The 20,183-nt window shown below is 45.9% G+C and overlaps 1 protein-coding gene across 2 annotated transcripts in view; it reads left to right on the top strand.

Moving 5' to 3' along the window:
* The window catches only part of LOC144128516 (transient receptor potential-gamma protein-like), a 187,271-nt gene that overhangs the window by 78,914 nt on the left and 88,174 nt on the right, over positions 1 to 20,183 (top strand). Inside the window, exon 2 of one of the 2 annotated variants that reach the window (XM_077661957.1) lies at positions 5,042 to 5,147. The exons of the other annotated variant lie outside the window; for it this stretch is intronic. The gene's annotated coding sequence lies outside the window, so the exon portion shown is untranslated. The remainder of the gene's footprint in view (positions 1 to 5,041; positions 5,148 to 20,183) is intronic. 2 annotated transcript variants of the gene reach the window in all.

Here is a 20,183-nt window from a genome sequence, read left to right as displayed (position 1 = left end):
CGTCCGCGAAATGGCATTTTTTTTTTGTTTTAGCAGATTGTGTTCGGCGCGTTCGTAACCTTATTAGTCTGCCTGCGATGTGCCTGTGTTACGATAGATGATTTTTTTCTAGGGTGGAAATTAATGTATTGATACGCTAGAATCTTGTCATGTTTTGATGCCGAGACATGGTTCGCTTTGAGGGGATGTATAGTTGTTCACGTGTTTGTGTAACTTGTTGCTAAACTAATTATTGTTTATATGCACACCCTTGGACAAAACTTATCAGGTCACAGAGCATGCTTTTGAGCTGCACAGCCAGGCACTTCGGCCATTCTGGTGATCGAGAGAAGTATAATGAGATGAGTCTTTCACTCAATCCTGGGGTTTGGAATTAATGCACCCTTCAAATCCAAATTACGGGGCACGATCACTTTTCCTTGAGGCTCTACTTCCAACACCAAAGCGCAGTTTTTTGTGATTTTGTTTTGCAGGGATGCGGGCATGTTTCCTCGTAGGTGAATTTGCTTTCCCTTTCGAATTGAAACCGACGAAAGATTGGGTGTCTCCTCCTCGCCGGATGCAATCTTGTTCTCTCTTCCTGATATCCACGAACGCATCGCTTCAGGCACTGCAAATTTCGTTTTTTTTTTTTTACTGGTATCGAATTTATTGCTAGCTGTCACACACGCTACGCACGACTCGCTCTGCGCGGACAGCATCTTGTTTTTCTTCGGGTTGAGTTTGCCGCGGTTTTTCTTGTAACGTAAGACACTGCTGCTTTCGAACTCGGAGCGTTTTTCATTGGTCGAAGACAGCGACATCTTGCAAATACGTTCCCGTACGGAGCTCGCCGAAATCCAATATGACCGGATTTGAGCAAACTAAAACGTGTGGCCAGGAGCGTGCCCTTATTTCCCCTTCCTAGAGGAGAATCAAGATGACCAAAACTGACCCCAAACTGGTCACAGGTGATTGGCGATACTTCCGTTTACAAAAATGTACATAATGCCAAGCATCACATGCCGGAGAAAATATCTCACTTCGGATCGATCTGGCAAACTTAAGCTCTCAGTGGGCTTCGAATGACCATCGGTGGGAATGTGCTCCTGCAGCAGCTGTCCCCGGCGTTTTTCGTCTCTGCAAAATTTTCGCCTCATATTGTCGTCGCAAGTGTAAATTAGGCCACTTCCCCTTCCCACTCCCTTTCAGCAATTTCTCTTCCTTGTTCCGTCTTTTATTTTCGCGGCGCAACAGAGCTGACAAAATTCGCGCCAACTATCGACGCGCTTTCTGTCACCAAAGACGTGGTCCACCGTATATAGAAGCCTTCGTAGCAGAGCAGCAAGGCAGTGTCCAGCTATCCGGCAGCGCAGCTCATCGAGCGGAGCGTCCTTTCGTCGTTCTTCGGTGTGGACGCTCGCCACCACCGCCACTGCTGCGGTCGCAAGTTGGTGTCTCATCAATACTTGATGCCGGGGCCGCCCCAGTGGGTTGGGCGGCCTCTCTGTCGTCTCGGATCCGACAAGAAATTTCTCCAGCAACCATTCCCCCCCTCTCATTTTTTCTCTCTTTTTACTCGCGTTTTCCTTTCCTTGAGCTTTTCGTCTCTTTTGCTTTGCAGTGGTTGTCTGTTAAGGAGGAAGGACCCGCAGAAACAAGCCGGAGAATAGAAACAGCAATTCGTGAAGGAAGAGACATGTCGTTCACAGCGTGGGAGACCGATAGCAGTGAAAAAATAGAACGAAAGAAGACACGCTGTCGTCTCTGGCTGGCACCAAATAACAGAAATGTGGCACTCGTTCCAGTCGACTTGTCATTCATGAACTGGAGATGGGAGGTGGGCGGACGTGTCTGAAGGACCTAGCAGGTCCTTCAGACACGTCCGCCCACCTCCCATCTCCAGTTCATGAAGGACCTAGCAGGTCCTTCAGACACATCCCAAACAAATATTTTGAAGGTGATAGTAGAAGTGCGGAAGAAGGATAATTCGGTAATTATTATTATCTACTGCACGCTCAAGTTTGAAGCACTTTCCATGAGGCTTAACCAATTATTCAAGACCAGTCAAGGTTAGAGAGATAATTTTTATGTCAGATCGTAAGACTAAGGCCTAACGGAGAAACCTCGACAGCACAGAATTAATTAGGTGTGCAGAACTGTAATATTAGTGCTGGGAAAACACATGTGGGAGCGCATGCATTGGCGCTCTGAAAATGGAAAATGTTTGCCAGTCTAGATTAGGCGCAATGTTTTTTAAATGCTTCTCACAACCACCCATATGCGTTTATGTTGAAATGGTCATTCCGCCTACCTTAGCATTCGACTGCTTCCCATTGTGGATTTTTTACTGATGATAATGGTTATGACTCTTTATGGCGCAGGGGAATCTTCGGCCGAAGAGCGCCAAACACAAATCTTTGATTGAGCTGGCAGTTGGAAAGAATTTCTCTGTCGCATTATGAAGCGGCAATGTTAATTTAAGCTCCCGATTTGAACTCATTTGTGGCGTGTGTATATTTAGCCGTTAAAAGGCGTGGCTGTACAGTAATGGACAAAAGTTTGTGGGGTGCGGATTCGACCAAAATAATTTATTTCATAATGACGTTGCTAGTCAGTCAGCTGGAATTTTTAAGAGGATGGAGGAGGCATGTCTATTCGTGGCCTAGTGCATTTATTTAATTGAACTGCTTTCCGTGACCGCGGAGCAGTAATCGTTTCTTCCGCGAACACACATCCCGCTAACTTTTGTCCATGACTCTACAGTACATCCCGACTCCATTTCCTACGACATATAATACTGCAGCGGCTTTGCTGAATAAGACACAAAGCTACAGCTGTCCTGATTTATACATCTGCTTTAGCTGTATCGTCTAGTATGCTTCTATTGCGCCTTTGTATTATTATTTTTGGTGTATTATTGAGAAACAGGCGCTTATGGTAATAATAAAGAAAATAGAATTCCGAACTCGAACTTCGCAATCGGCCGTTTGGGTAAGCGTAATTCCCCAGCTACACCTAGACTGCTCCGCCATGCGTGCTGTTGAATGCTTTGGTCTGTTGCATACACAAGTAAAAACACACGGAACAACATAAAGAAGCTTGTCACAACAGAAACCTTTATGAACTTGTTTGGTTAAGTAAGGTGTAACCAACCAGTCATAACGTATACTGTACCAGAAGTCTGCTTAACTTCATCGCCTGTTATCGGAGACTCGGCACAAGCCTTTTATTTTTAATTTCATTTACTGTCGAATTGTGTCTCGCGTTCCAGGTGAGGTCCATCTGGCGGAAGCGCGGAACGAGTACATTTTAATTGGCACAAATATACCTACAGAGATTTTATGGACGCGACGTGCCAACCAGGCACACAAAAACTGTCCCACTCTGTACATTACACAAATCGTTGTTTTCCGTCTCGTGTTTCTCTGCTCACGAAATCAGAGCAATGTTTTAGCAGCGCTGGTGTTGTTAATGTCACACTAATTTCAAGCTAACTATTACATGAGCGTGCGTCCTTTGCATAAGCTTCCGCGACCTGCATACCAGTTGAAAAGGAGGCGGTATTGGAGGAGTCTGTTGCTGCTACAATCGATTCAACGGTCGTGGTTGCTCCGGCGCACCTATTATTTAAATCTTTCATTTCGCATTCATTTCTTTCAGCTTTCTTTTGTCTGCATGCTCCAGGGATATTGGCCCAGTTAGAATTAGTAATTGTCTGGTGGTGTGGACAAATAGACGGACCAAAATCTACAGACAAGGAGACGTGAAAATGTAGCCGTTAAATGCATCCCTGCATTAATATCTTCCTGGCAAGGTAAAGGTTATGTAGTGTGTATCATCCCGGGGCCGTATTCTATAAGCTGTCCATTTTCCGTTGTCCATTTCGCCTCAGTTTGGTCCTCTGCCATTGATCACTCAGGTATACCGGCGCCTTTCAAGTGTCTGGGGAAGGTCCCCCCCCCCCCCTCCACCCCACCCCCCTTGAGTGGTTGGCGACTGGGCCTAACCACTGGCTGCCATTAGCTGTGATATGCAGCCAGTGGTGAGGTCCGGTCGCCATCCTCCCAATGGCCGGGTCTCTCACCAAAGGAGCTTGAAAGCCGCCGGTATACCTGAGTGATCAATGGAAGAGGACCGAATTGATCCGAAATGGACAACCTAAAATGAACAGCTTATAGAATACAGCCCCTGAGCTCCGTTTTGAACTCCTAGCAGGCAACTATCTTGCGGGCAGTGAGAATGAGCGCCAATACAAAAACCATGCAAGTTCAGTACAACACTGCAACATATTTTTCTTCTCGAATGGAATTCGGTAAAAGTTTCACCTGGCCTGATATGTTTTCGTAGTAACCATTTTAAGGGCCGAAATTTGTGGGCATACTGAAGCAGGGATACGTGTCTCGGTATGCCTTTATTTTCATGATTCGTTTACCTCCGACAGGTGTTATATCAGTAAGCACCCATCAGCTTAGAAAAAAATTAACGTTTCCCGCTTCCTGAAAACTCATTGGTTCCGGGTGCTAGTATCATACTACTAATACGTGACATTGCGTGGTTACATAGAAGGTCAGATATCCCAAAAATTTTCTTTCACTAGATTTGTCGCATTTTTACATTTATTGCCACCTATCGATGCGCTATAACCATCTGAAGTACCCACTTAGGTAAAGTGGCCAAGCTAATGTATTTTTGAAGAGAGAATTCTATCGTGCTGAGCAAAAGGAAAGGAAAAAATTCGAAACTCGTTTTTAAGCTGAACAGTACGATGTCAGATCTTTATGAATACTTCACCTTCTTCCTACCATTCACGTAAGCGCACTCGACGCAGCCAACTCTGATGGCACCTATCAAAGGAGAGCCCTTCCATTCAACGCATGTAACGCGTTTTGAAGAGCTCCTCCATAGAAGGTAGATGGATGCTTTGAGTCCTCGCGAAGAGAGCTTTCACAAGATTCTACGAGCAGTCTCCCTATGCTCACACAAGCCTTTTCGTTTCCTTATTGCTGTTTACGTTGCTCTGAGTGGATTCACTCTAAATTTCATCACTTCGCACTTTCAGGAAGTCTCTTCGGAAGAGCTGGCGGCCAGGCTACGCATCGTTCGAGGCGCCCGCTGCTGAAGCTCGCTCGCCGGCTGCTGAGCTGCCATCGCCGTCGCTGCACAAGGTGAAGCTTAAGATGAAACACGGGACAGGAAACACAGTAGGAAGTGGGACCGTCGTTATTTAATAGAATCGAGCTGGGTGTTGTGTTTGTTATTTTTTCTTTAAAAATAAATATTATTTCGCTGGATGGACGCCCACGCGATCCAAACTTCGCATCTCGTTCGTGCTGTGGTACCTAAAAAACAACGAGTTCTTGAAAAAAAAAGTTGTTCTTCAGGGGAAATTATAACTTCAGTTCGAGTGGGATAGAAGGCCACGTCATTTTGCTGAAAATTTAGTGACGCACCCAGTTTGCCGCTGTGTACAAATAAAAAATTTGTTGTATTTTTAGGAGCGAGATGTTCATGCCATCCCCATTACGCTAAAAGCACTCCGCGTGTAACTGCCGCTGAGTGTAACAGCTGCAAGTCGCGAAGAAACATGCCGTTTTGACTCACAAGAACGCTTCTAGAGGGCTCTGGGCGCCGTAGCACAGAGCGCGCAGTGACTGACGCACGTAATGGGTGATGAATGACGCCTGATAAGTTTGAGGCTCCTTTGCTTTTTCCCGATTGGCTCCCTCCTCCCCTTTTCTTTAGTAATTTTTTCTACGGGTTTTGCTGGCCTAAGGGAAGGTTTTCTTGTTTTTACTGTTCGCGGAATATCAGCTGGTAAAGAAACTGCATAATTTATGGTGCACATTTTTCCAATATAACTATTTCTTAAACTTTTTACGCCATTTTAATAAAGTAGCGCGTGGAAATTAATGTGAACGTGTGTGTGTGTGTGTGTGCGTGTGTGTGTGTGTGTGTGTGTGTGTGTGTGTGTGTGTGTGTGTGTGTGTGTGTGTGTGTGTGTGTGTGTGTGTGTGTGTGTGTGTGTGTGTGTGTGTGTGTGTGTGTGTGTGTGTGTGTGTGTGTGTGTGTGTGTGTGTGTGTGTGCGTGTGCGCGCGCGCGCGTGTGTGTGTGTGTGTGTGTGTGTGTGTGTGTGTGTGTGTGTGTGTGTGTGTGTGTGTGTGTGTGTGTGTGTGTGTGTGTGTGTGTGTGTGTGTGTGTGTGTGTGTGTGTGTGTGTGTGTGTGTGTGTGTGTGTGTGTGTGTGTGTGTGTGTTGTGTGTGTGTGTGTGTGTGTGTTTTATATTAATTTTAAAGAATTAGAATACACTTCACGATAATATAATACTAATAGAACATAAGCTATTAAGACCAAAGGGTACCGCAAGATCGAAAAGAAAATTCTATTTTACAGTTCTATTTCCACTGCCAAAACTTTCCTGAACATTTCTCACAGACTTTCACGCTTTTATGTACTCTAGCAGAGCCACCACAGCCCGGTTTTAGAAACCAAGTGGCGTGTGGTCACGACCGATTTCATCAGTGCCTGCACTCAATCCCATTTCTTCCGTAAAAGGATCATGTCGAAAGCAAAAATTGTAATTTAAGTTTAGCTAATTCTTCAACCACAATCACACAAAGCAAGACAGGTACAACGGTTTGACGGTTGCATCGCTAAATTCACCTCGAAAATGCTTCTGCAGCTGGCTTATTTATTGCTTTAATTTGACACATGAGGGGGAACTTGGCGGTCCCTTTTTTGTAATATCATGTTTGCACAGAGTAATTGCCTTATTCAATCAGAATAACAGATCCGCCCCGTCTGCGGTGAAGAAGAGTTAAAACAAGCTGCATACTCAGTAATGATTCTGGTGGCGCAATCTCGCTTTTGAGGCGAGGCATGTATTACATTCAATATTTACAATCTACGCAGTTCCCACTCTATGACCTCGCCCATATTACATTCCTTTTTTTTCAGATGCTGAGCACCATAAAACACAAGCTCTAATCAAACAGCTACCTCGCAGAATCGTGTGCTGATAGTACGTGCAAATTTGCCTGCTTTATTGTGCGCAACCAAGCAGCTCGTCGCTTGCCGTCACTCCTGCGGTTGGAATGGCAAAAAGGGCCTTCCCGGATCCATGGCTGCTGCTGCTCTCGAAGGCGCAGCAACCGGGCATAATTCCCGATTCATAGTTTCTTACCCAGCTTTTATAAAGCACCAAGCGAGACAGAATTTGATCTGGAGCACCCCGCGCAAGCTGTCTCCCAACAGCAACGCCGGCGTCCGAAAGGGCGCGGGAACACCTATGGCGGTGCGTGGCCACGTGACCGCTGGAGAGGCCAACGCAGACCTACTGTTGCGTTTGCTTTCAGCGTTGGTTTTCGCAATCCTTCCGGCGAGAACTCTGAAAACTAGTTAACAGTGTGAACGAACCTCGTTTCTTCAAGGGTATGTACTATCAGGAACAAAGGAAGCGCGAACAAGAAAACTGAGGAGGCAACACAAAAACACCAGCGTATTAGCTCCTGGAGAGGAAATACAAGCGCGGTTGATTACACTTCTAAAGAAGAGCCTTCGGGCCTTCGAAGTTGAAATAATCTGAGGTGTTTTTTTTTTCTTCCCAGGCTAAGGGGTTCTTATTTTACTGTCCGTGGCTCGATTGCTCTGTTCGCGTTTCATTTCTTGCTGATAGCACGGTGTACTAGACCGACAAAGTTATATTTCTTGCCTTCTGATTAGAAAGGGGCGTGAAAACACGTGTTTTCTTCCAACGTGGACGTCAGGCATTAATTCTAGACCGGTGCAACCACTAGCCTTTTTGACCCTGAAACTTAGGAGAAACAGCTCTCTCAGAGCTCATCATATGCTGAACTCTCCGATTTGAATGCACGATATGGGCGAAAAAGGCCACCACCTTATGCTTACCATATAAACAGCAATAGCATTTCAAGCCCGTGGACACCTCATGTCCGCTAGTGTGGTAAAACCAGGCGCTGACGAGAACATGGCAACGTGCGGTTGGTCCGCGCCGTGCGGCCCTCGCGAGGCGTAAACATGGCGCCGAGTGCCTGAGCAGAGGCGTTTTCTGGCGTCGGCAGAGACGTGCCGCAGGAACGCGGCCGCTCCCTGACCACGCCTATAATAACAGCGCGCTTCCCGAACCGCCTATTGACATAACGGGATAAGCATGAAGACAATTGGAGGCGTGCATTTTGTTGCAAAATTTATATAATGCAAAGCAATCGCTCTCCACAGCGGGTGAAAGCGTAGCCTTAAGGCGTGCACGTCAACTTATGACTAATGTCAAGAAACCTTGAGAAGAACTGGTTAAATATAAACCAAAAAAGTGCCGTAAACAGTAAGCACTAAGAGTGCGAATAGGCTGAAAATAAGAGAAGTTGTGGAAAACAAAATTTTCAACAAAAATTCCATCATTGAACATTTATTTTCTTTATTTCAGCTCCCCATGAAAATGAACCTATTGCGTTGTTCATGCATAAGAGATAGTAAAAGAACACAGTAGGAGGGGCTGTGTTCCTTTCTACAGATCCGTTCAGGTCAACAATGAATTCTTTGTTGCAGACTGTGAATAGATTTAGTTCTCTGTGTCCATTCCGGAAGTGAGATAAGCATTCATTTCATTGATACACGGAATACTCGCAGTAATTCATTGGCAAAAGTACTTATATAATTTCTTTCCCCAGGATGGAAGCGGGCAATAGAAGTTCGCCAGCACCATCACAAAAAGGTAACCGCTAAACCCCTCTAGAGAGTCATAATTCAGGCTGACATTTCTGCCTTGGCAAATAAACCTTCCTTTCACTCTTTCTCTCTCTATCCTCTCTACCTCTTGAACTCCAAGTCCAAGCCATGCAGACCGCTCATCACGCAAAATTGAGTGCACACAATAATGCAATCGCCTTAACCTAACCGCAGAGCCTTTTTTTTTTAATTTTGAGACCCGAGGCACGCGCCTTTTTAGGCTCACTCTAATTTTGTATGATGGTGGCGTGTTGTATAGCAGTAGACGAACCAGAGAACAATGAGTGTTTGCCATTCGCGAATTGCTGTCGGGGCAGAGGAAGTACTGAATCAACTTCTGTCCTGTTTCTAGGAGCACAATGCGACCCTGCCACGGCGAAAGCTTGCGTTACTCTCGACACTCGCTGGACGAGTTCATGACGGCACCTTTGGCTTGCAATCTGCCGCGTCGCCCTCCTTTACGTCGCACCTTTTCCCGCGGGAAGAGAAACCAGCACCCTGAACGTTTCCTTTTTATTTTCCCTCTTTTCTCCGGATTTCAAAGGCCCTTTGTTTCAGAGTCTGCATGACGACAAGGGGTACGCTGCCTGAGGCCATGTTTCCCGCAGACTTCGAGGTAAAGTTTGAGCAAATTGGGAAGTTGCCTGCTGCGGGCCGTTTCCGGCCCGAGCACAAGCAAATCTGGCACCTTTTATGCCAAAAGGTTTTTTTTTTCGTAATGTTTAGTCGCACTTTATAGGGCCAGATTCCATTAGACCTCACTATGGCGTGGGAATAGTAGCAGCAAACCTCACCAATGGGCGCCTGGTTGTGACGCCTAATTAGGTGCTCGAAATGTTTCGAGGTGCTTGTTTGTTTGTTTGTTTGTTTGTTTGTTTGTTTGTTTGTTTGTTTGTTTGTTTGTTTGTTTTATGGCACAATTTTCTATTAAGTTTATTTTCCTCCGTTTTATATATGCGTGCAGTTTTATGACTTGATGCGAATATCACTTTTTATTCGAATTAGCCGGGACGATTTTGCGCTCCCTGCAATTAGGTCAAAGGTTAGTTTTCTTGCTTTCCCCTGAGGAAGCCTATGCAAATGAAAAGTGACCGTGCAAAAAATCGCCAGGGGACTTTTACTGTCAAAGCAGTTCTAGTGTCACCATGCGAAAAAACAGGCGTGTATCGGTAGCAACGGAGAGCGAAGTCTCCACCCTCCATAAGAAGCACCAACCAGGTGCCTCTCCGCCCCACCCGCTTCACCCATAATCACGCTTCAAACATACTCTGTCGCGTGTGCGGAGCCTAGGCTTAGATTAAAAGAATCATCGATGGTAATTCAAACTGCTCTGCTGTCGCATAATTGTCACATCAAATGTCTTACCCTGCCGCAATTTTTGGCTTCCTTTTACAGCGACAGCAGTTTAGCGCCCGCTCCTGGGTTTCGCGTCGGTGTAGTAGTAGTAGTAGTAGTAGTAGTAGTAGTAGTAGTAGTAGTAGTAGTAGTAGTAGTAGTAGTAGTAGTAGTAGTAGTAGCAGTAGTAGTAGTAGTAGTAGGCGTAACTGGTGGGTAGTTGCCATGGGAACCACTCGGATGGTGTACCGTGGAAAGAGGAATGCGTAACTGAAGGGTGGTTACCATCGGAGGTTGGTTACCGTGGAAGGAGGAAGGTATCGGGAGAGCGTAGGATAGCGTTACCGCAGAGTGTTTGTCACGGGAAACACCTGAAGGGTAGTTACCCTGGAAGGAGAAGGTGATGGCGAGAGCGAGGAATGAGCAACCGGAGGGTGGCTGCCACGGGTACTATCCGAAGAGTGATTACCGTGGTCGGAGGAGGGTAGTATGGCAAGAGCCGAGGAGTGTGTAGCACGCTCTGTCTGCAATGGCTGCTGCTAAGCGCGCCGCCCAAGGAGAGAATAATAAGCGACGCCACGCGTGTAGAGCGGCGGACTGGAGAGCAGCTCCAGTGGAGGAACTAGCATGTCTGGGAAAATAAAAAGAACCCTCTAAAACAATGCGGATATGAAATCGCTCCCATACTCTCTACCTCAGTGTATCATGAAATGTAAATGTCTTGAGAGCTGTCGCTGAATCTTGCGTTTCACAGTGGTGACCGTCCAGTGAGCATTTTCGTTTACCTGTGTTGCCGCCCCTTTTGTGCTAACGACTTCTTATCCCACGATGCACTAGCTTTCCTAACTTCCTGAACATGGCTTCTTTTTAGTATCCAGGATTTTTTTTGTGTACTTGCGTTTCCTTTCGGTTGTTTTCGACGGGGAAGAATATTCAGGGTGTTTATTTTAAAACACTCCAGTGCAATGCCATCAAATAAATAATGAAATGTACTGCCATTAAAGCCTGGTGACTAAAATATTCTCCCTGTCATTAAACGAGCATCTCAATAGTGTTTTATCACTCCCATACACTTTTACAACCAAAAGTGATTTCCCTTGTGCAGTCTGGAAGTGCAATAGTTGTGGCTTTCCGTGAAAAATGACATGCTTAAGATTTCAATTAAGTGCAGGCTGATTAAACTTTAGTATGCTGCTGTTGCAGCACATGCTTAAGCATTGCCGTCTTAACTTGATGCTACACCATTTACCGCTTTTTTTTACTCATTGACTATCACGTGGAACTTCACATCATTCAATGCGCATCGTATGAACTGCTGTAAACCTGCCGGCGCATTAATCAAGGTATTCAGTAGCAATTATTGGCCGCTCATTCCGAGCTAACTCATCGCTTTTCTAAGTAACCTTTAGTTACCACTTAACTACTCATCCCTTGCGAAACGATTTCGGTCACAGCAGTAATAATGAGGTTAATGTGCCCGCGCTTTAATAACTCGTCTCAAGGCTTTCACAACTGCAGTAGTTGCCGCTGGCTTCATACGTAATGAAATAAATTGTATCGAACTTTTCTTTCTTTTTCCACTTCACTTGATTTTTTTTCACTCTGTAATATTTATTAGAATTCGACACCGGTTTTTCACCGTGAGATGTTTTCGTTTGAGACTAATTAATAAGTTATGCATGACAGTCCGCCAACAAACGAAGGCGCTAAAATCAAAGAGTGCGAAGGTACGTCCACTTAGTGGTGAAAAAGTGAAATCGCCGTACATATTGATGCAGTGAGTTATTAACAAGCGCTCTAACTACCCAAAAATAAATATTTCTATTGTGTGCATGATAAAGATCACATTTAAAAAAGCTGAGGAACGATAAATTGTATTGATGCAGAGGCAATGCGAGCGCTGTCATTTCCAATCTTCTCTTTATTTCTACTATCGTTCGGCAGCCTTCAGCAATAACTGCACCACTGCAGCCACTACCGCTGCTTGTAACTTCAATAAGTTACGATGCTCACTAGAACCCAATCACTATCACCTGTCATTGAGGAGTCCTTACCAAGTTGCAATCGCCGGAGTTTCATTATAGCCAGTGTTTCATTTCAACCGGTATTCTCTTACAGCTGGTGCTTCGTTCCGCCGGTGTCATAGCTGGTGGCATGTCAAAGGTTGAAAGCGGGAGCTTCCCCTAAACGCAACCTGGCACTGCGCGAGACTACGCGGAAAAAACTGACTGAAAACTCATGCTCAGACTTGAACTTGCAAGCAATAAACAAGCTATCGAGATAAGTAACGCACAATTGACGCAAACAGAAACGGAAACTAAAAAGCTGCCTCGAAATGTTATGTACTGGCGAGAAAAACTGCTTGTGCTCATGCGTGAGCTTCTGGAAACATAGTAATCTTAATGCGTCAAATAGGACAACCAGAATTTTATCGCTTAAAGCCAGCATTTTTTAGTAGTCAGTAAGAGAGTTGGGCTGCTAGAATTAGATGTTACGAGCAGACCTATCTTGCAGTTTGAATTTAGTAATTTATTCGTATGAAAGCTATTTATTAAGCACCCTGCGAAAAAAGGGATGATGTTGTTGATGGCCGAAATTCAGTTATCGTTAAGGAGAAGCAGGAAAGGCAGGGAGGTTAACCGTAAGAATAACCAATTTGCTACCCTGCACGAGGGGGAGCGGTGAGGGGATAAAAAATGAAGGAGAAAAAAGGGTAGCAGAAAATTGCAGTCACTATGCTAAGTAACAGCGTTCGGTAAAGTCACAGCCTATCGTGCAGGCCAGAAGATCTCAAGAAGCGGAGCAGTGCCTTGGAGGCCTTCAACGCCGACGATGGCCGTGGCCAGTGGCCGAGAATCTTCATTTCCGTCTGTGGGCGTGGATCTAGACGCTCCAGGGCACGGCAGAGAGATTGCCTTTCGGTGCAGTAGGCAGGGCATTCACAAAGAATGTGGGCTAGAATCTCGTCACACCCGCAGATGGCACATGCAGGGCTGTCAGCCATACCTATTAAGAAGGAGTAGTGCTTGGTGAAAGCTACACCAAGCCACAGGCGACACAACAATGGTGCTTCACGTCGTGGTAGGCCGGATGGAAGCCGAAGCTTCAGATCTGGGTCCAAGGTTTTTAAACGCGAATGCGAGAATTGGCCTGAATTCCACGCGGCAAGGGTAATGTCCCGCGCTAGTGGTTAAGCCTACCCGCTGCGTCGGCTCTCGAGATGGGGATGGACACACAATCGCCCACACGGTGAGCAGTTCGCGCGGCCTCGTCCGCGCGGTGGTTGCCTGCGATGCCGCTTTGTCCTGGTAGCCATTGGTAAACAATATCGTGCCCTTTATTGATAACGGTATTGTGGAGCTCTCGTATTTCCGCGACAAGTTGTTCGTGGGACCCATGACGAAAAGCAGATTGTGAGGCTTGGAGACTGCCTTTGAATCCGTAAAAACAGACCATTGCTGGGGTGTTTCTTTACTGATATGCTCAATGGCGACACGAATAGCAGTAAGTTCTGCACCAGTCGATGAAGTCCGGTGTGATGTTTTCACTTTCTTAACTATGGTCCTTACGGGGATGACTACGGAGCCCGAGGGGTCACTGAGCCATCGGTGTATACGTGCAGTCGGTGTCCGTCTTTCTCATGCAAATATTCTAGAGTGGTCTGTTCTAGTGCTGCCGTCGATAAATCAGCCTTCTTTTTGATGGCCGGTATGGGAAGAAGCACACGAGGTTGGTGCAGACTCCATAATTGAGGAGACGGTCTAGAAGCTGGTGTAAATTGAGCCGTTAGAAAGTCGCGATGGGCACCAATAATTTCAGCAAAGGATGTTAGCCGGGTAGCAGGAAGTCTGGCAAGATGGTGTGCGGGAATCCGAGAGAGGTGACGAATATGCGCTCTCAAGGCTTCGATTGTTACATAGGCAATCACTTGATTCTCCTGAGTGATCAGTACTGTTGCGGCTGCATACGCTCATTTTGGAAGTCCTAGGCATGTCGGCAGAGCTTGAGCCTGAACACTTTGTAGACACCGTATGTTCGTTTTCCTCAAGTTTCCTAGTGGAGGAATACTCTGCCGAAGGAATCCCATGAATAATGCGGTGTACAGCTGGAGCATCGACTGCACTTATACACCCCACGACTTCCCTCTGGGAAAGCAGAGAACGTGAACGATCGATGTCAGTCGCCTTTTCATGTACGAGACATGTGGGCTCCATGTTAGATTTCGATCGATGATTACTCCGAGGAAGCGATGGCTTCTTTCATAGGGTATTGTTGACCCATTTATGCGTACGGGGTAATGGGACATGCTCTTGCGTTTAAAGGCAACAAGGGAACATTTTTCAGTAGAAATCTCCAGGCCTTGCAGGCGAAGGTAGTTTGCATTAAACTGAAAGGGTCTACCGCTAGCACTTCCAAGCCCGGATTTTTTCATGGCACCAAACCCATAATAGATGCCACTAACATGTACTGTAGCATTCAGCAACGTCATAAGTGATAGGACTATGTGTGCAAGCAAAGAATAACGGTAATATTGCTTCTGCAGGAAAACAGCAGGAACATAGCCAGACATAATGAGCGCCGTTTTTTCGAAAGATGTTTTGTGTTGTAGAAAAGAAACCTGGTAACAAAACATTAGGATGCGAAGTTAATGTTAAAGCGGCTCTGGGGCACCTTCCGAGGAAATCACATCCACCTGCTCAGTCACTGCATTGTGTTGTCATGAAAACCTGAGCCATAAAATACACTTCTACACTCAGCAGAGGACCCACAATCACGCGCAAAAGTTGACCAGCCCTTCCCGGCGACTTTTTCATGCTCGCACCCTCCTCCGTTGCTCGCATCTGCGTAGACAAGGTGAGAGGTGGCTACTGGTTAGATTCTCTCAGACGTCAGGCAGCTACCGTGGCCGCGGCCAATAAGTCGGGCAGCTCCGGCGGGTCGCAAAGCTTCGCCCCTGGAGGTGGGGCCGGCGGAGAAGCGCCGACCTTCCAGCGTGCAAAAAGGGACGAGAGGAGAGGGAAAAGCGCGAAGACGCTGAAATTCAAAGTTTGACAACAGATAACTCAGCTTCTACCAAGCACATTAGAAAATTTTTTGCTGTGCAGTATGCGTGAAGAGGCGTGCTTTAACATCCCAGCCATACTGCAACTTCATTAGAGTGCCTTTCAGAGCCCGTTTAATGTGAGAAATGGCTCACAATGATATGAACAAGTGCGCTGACCTACATAACACATTCCAGTTGAAACATGTGCCGGTTGCTCAACTGTCCTGAGATGTCTGTTCTGCGGGAAAAGTAACGAGGTATGATGACATCATTTATTAGAGTCGTTATGGTAACTCTCTTCATTTTTTAAGTCATGTAGACTAATCTGATGAAGAAACTACGACGCCATCTGAGCATAGCGTGAACGGCTGGAATGAGGACTACCCTGCAGGCGGTTTGTGCCCCCGTAAAGACGTAATTGCCATCCAAATGAGTCCTACGGTACCTCCTGGCTAGAGCTCTTATTCCGGCAGCAAGTACCTCCTAGACCAACTAATTTATAGTATTGACTTTTTATAAAACAAAGCAGCAAAACTGTCATGATGATATCTTAATGTAAGCAGGAAACAAACAGCTACTTGTTTTAGCAATACTTCTAAATACTGAACAACCATCTCGCTTTATAGAAGAGATAATGTTTAATTCAAGGATTTTGAGCCCTGTAAACTACCCCATGTCTAAAGTTATTTTTGTTATTGCTTCACTCGGAGCCTCTTACGCTATATTTCAAGTGCCTGCTTTAACGCACTTCACTTGAATTGCGTTCACTTGAACGATACCGGTCGCTCGTTAAGTTTGCGCTTTAGCCAGTGCGGCAAGTTAATTAAAACCCTTCAATGCCGAAACGCTCGTTTACTGATGTTTTGTTGCACGTTTCATTTACTTAAGCTTCACTAACTTTTTAATTAAATAAGTTCTATCCATCACTACCGCATGTCTAATAGCTCGGAGTCTTGCTGCGGAACCTAAAAATTGTTAAATAATTAACCAACGCACACTAATTAACCCGCAAAGATTTTTTGCCATTTTACCATAAGATCATCCACAAGAGAATCAAGCTAATCAACACAGAAGAGTGAGAATACTGTCGAACTTCGCACAAGCTCACCACTCGAGAACATCACGAATGCAAGCAAAAATTGAGATCACAAGTTTCAACGATGACAATTTAAGAAAGAAGACCGGTTCGAAAATGGTCCAGAGTTAGCAAAAATAGATTCTTCGGGCATATTCTTGTATTTCTAGAGACTTCAACGTGAGTGCAACCGATGTAATGAGTCATTTTAAATTGAACAAAAAGCAAAATACTGTACGCATCATTGCTGAAAATAAATTGTATGCTTTAACTTCCTGAAGCGATACATGGGTTACAAGGGACGCCGCAGTAGAGGGCTCCGGGTTAGTGTAGACCACCTGAGGTTTTCTCACAGGAGGTGAAATCACGCAATACAAGGGTGTTTTTGATTTGCGCCTCCATCGAAATGCAGCCGCCGCTACCGGGTTCAACCCCGCAACCTTGGGATAGGTTGCCAACGCCAAAGACACTGAGCCACAGGGGAGAGTAATCGTAGGGGTAAAGTTTCGAAAATTGAAGGACTAAAAAAATCACCTCCACCTTAGCTACTAATGATCTCATCAAGACAAAATGCTCTCTGACTGAACAATGCGAAATGCATTGTTATTACATTTCATGAGAATCGTGTCCAGTATCACGCACTGATACTGCACGCGATTCTCATGAGGTACATGACAAATGTTCATTTCGCATTATTTAGTCAGAAATTGTTTAAACTTGCTGAGATCATTAAAAGCTGAAGTGGAGCCGATTTTTGTAAGTCCTTTCATTTTTGAAAATTTGCATATATGATTACTCTTTCCTGTGGCTCAGTGGCTCACTGTACGCACTTACGTGCGCACTTACATTAAGTGCCGTCGCTGCATTATTTTGCCTTATTGTTTTGTTTTGAGCATTCTTTGACTATATGACTATAGCAATACACTTTCTAATTTTCGTCTTCACCTTGTCGAGCTGCCGCATTCTTGTGTCTTTTTGAAGTGAATTCTAGGAGAGCATTATACAACTATGGCTAACGTTGACGCAATTCTCTAGGGCCGTTAGCAGAATAAATACGCCCGTTAGCACCAGAAATGCTATCAGATGTCGACATAAGACTAATGCGATGGCGCAAATGGATCGCTACTGCAGCTTGGACGGCTCGAGTTTCACCGAACACGTGAGATCGCTCTTTCGGTGCCGATACCGAGAGCCATTAGCGTAACCGCAGCTCGAAACGAGAGCCCTGTGAACAAGAAATCAAACTGACGATCGTTAGAAGACCCCGCTGCTAATGCAAGGCACCGGACAACTGGCGCGTTCGTGCTGAGAGAGAACGACGTGCTCAGAAGCAGAAACGCCAGCTAACGGAGCAGGCGGATATGCTGAGCAGATTACCGCGTCTGAGCGGCCTCTTCCGCTCGCATAACTACAACGCGCAGCAGCGCATCACAAATGCATTAATCATCTCGCAACGGTAAGGGCTTGCCACGCCAATGTAGACAGTGTCAGAGCGAATACAATTAGCCAACTCTGAGGCAGCGACCGAATATCGACCGTTAACACACCTAACATATGTCGCTAGTTCGACTATCTCCCGCGAGCTAGAGTCTAACTTAACAAGTAATTTTATGCTGAACTAAATGCTCAATCGTATGGCACCACCCGGAACATTCAGCAACAAATGGTTAGCCCATAGATTTTACACGAATACCTGGACTAAGTGGCCCGACCTTGACAACTGCCAGACAGGGATATAAATACCGGAACGACGTTATTTAGTTTTAAGTGAAGGACCCCGTAGCGTATCTGTTACGGGTCCAATTGGATTTAATTTTGGAAATGTGGCGGAGAGTTTGAAGGATGCTTCACTCCCGCCACTGGTTGGCCCGGTATTGCACTGCCTCCGGAATCGGCCTTGTCTTTAGCGCGTCTGTACTATCCTGTCTTTCTATCCCATCTTTCAACTCTCCTACTATCTGCACCTGTCAGCGATTGTGGCTCGTCTTGAGCCAGTGAGCAGGCCTGTGCACTTTCCTTTTCTTTCTTCCCGGCAACAACAGACAGACAAACAGTTTTAAGTTGTGGTGCTCTGGCATCACGCTGCAATTCCTTATTTCATTCCATTCTGCAACCACCTTGATTACCAGGCCAACCACTGGGATAAAATGTCGCTGCTATGCAGGCCGCCATCTTGGATTCTGTCGGTGGAATAAGCTTAACCCGGAGACTCGAAACGCGACCAGTAGAGCTAACGCTGTAAGACCTCTATTGCATGAAAGGAGACCGGAACAGATTATGGCTGGGGCTCCTCAGTCCAGGACTCCAGCAGCTTCCGCCGACGCTTTGATGATGGCGACTATAGCGCATCGTGGTCTCCCTGAGTGCTACTGGCCAGAGTCACCTCTTACTGCCCCACCCCCACGTTGGGCGGCTTTAAGTAGTTGGGCTCAGCTGTTCATGTCCATGAGCAATCGCAGACGAAGAGCCTGCCTTCTGTTGGGTTAGGTCTCTCGAGCGCCTCTTGAGGGCCTGAGGTGCGATCATTTTTTGTTTCTATCTCAGAGCGCAATTTCATTGCTTGTACATTATGATTTCGATCTGACAGAAAGTGATAGGAGAGATTACCACAGGGTCAGATGGAGCGACTGCTGACAGGCTACTGTAAGGCCAATCCCGCCTGTACATTTACACCACCTACACCACCGTTACCGCGGGACGTCGTTCAATATGCATGATATAGGATATCTGCTGATATGGCTCTACTTGGACTGAATTAGACAACACATCCTTAGGAACGTATTCTGATCGTCATACCCTGCACGAAAACACCCGAACGGAGAAGTGGGCAGTATAGGTATTTGCATGCGCGAGTTCATTTTTGTCGCTCGTTTGTTACAACCTTTGGTCACAGTGCACTGGCAGGCTTGGCCGATCGAAGTCCTGGAAATGACGTACAGTTAGGGTTCTTCACCGCATTACTCCAAAATTGCAAGGCTGTGTTCTGAAAAAACAGTTATCGCATCACAAGACAAAGTAAGTGCCAAACGCATGAACACTAGCCAACCATTACAGACAGCGATAAATGGGCCGTCCAGTCAGGAGAAAGAGAGCGCAAAAAAAAAACTTTATTCATTCGGTAGGATTGACCGCTACTTGGTGTAGTTCTCAGTCAATAACTGCATGGTTGGTGGCTGCCTGGAGCCATGTAGTTTCTTAATATTACCAAATGAGAAATATGACGCCACCATCTATGCGAGTTTCTTAAAGAGCACTTCATACACCACGGTAACGCCTGAAACAACAGGCTCTCTTATGCCCGGAATAAAATATTTTAATATTGCATTTTTAGCACCACCAATAAATTGATCGCAAGTGTTGAGTTGCTCGACGTTCGACGTTTGCCTCGAGAAAAGTCTTATTATTACTGCGCGATCGACTTTTCATGCCCAAAAATAGCCAAGCCAAATACGGAGCCTCATCCTCCCGGCACTCCTGCGCCTCTGCATGGTCGATGAACTATGACAGCTGTAAGGGATCTGTGGATGTCCACGGCTTTGTGGGAACCATCCGCCCTTTTGTAGCTGTTTCGGCGCCGCGAAGCGGCGGTTTCTCTTCGCTAATCCCGGTCGGTGCGTCAGCAAGAAGCGGGAAAGGCGAGGCAGAGGAACGGTGACCGGACAGGGCCACGACAGAGGTGAGGCGGTGAGGCGGCTGAAAATATCGCACTGAAAACGTTTACGAACCATTAAAATCGTGAACGCGAAAATAGTTTTCTGTTGTGCACAAAACTGACCACGTGACTAGATCTTTTTTTTTTCCTGAGGGAAATTGTAAATTGTGGGGTTTAACGTATACCAAACTGACACATGAGCTGTAAGGGGCGTCATAGTGAAGTGCTCGGGATCGGTTTATGGTACCTGGGATTTTTTTATGTGAGCTGATAACGCGCAGCACATGGCGTTTTTGAATTCTGCCTTTATATCAATATTGCGACCGCCGCCGGGATCGAACCCGCGATCTTG

This window comes from Amblyomma americanum, chromosome 4, assembly GCF_052857255.1.
Source record: "Amblyomma americanum isolate KBUSLIRL-KWMA chromosome 4, ASM5285725v1, whole genome shotgun sequence".
NCBI lineage: Eukaryota > Metazoa > Arthropoda > Arachnida > Ixodida > Ixodidae > Amblyomma > Amblyomma americanum.
The sequence above is the reverse complement of the archived record's forward strand: the minus strand, read 5'-3'. Positions and strand labels throughout refer to the sequence as shown.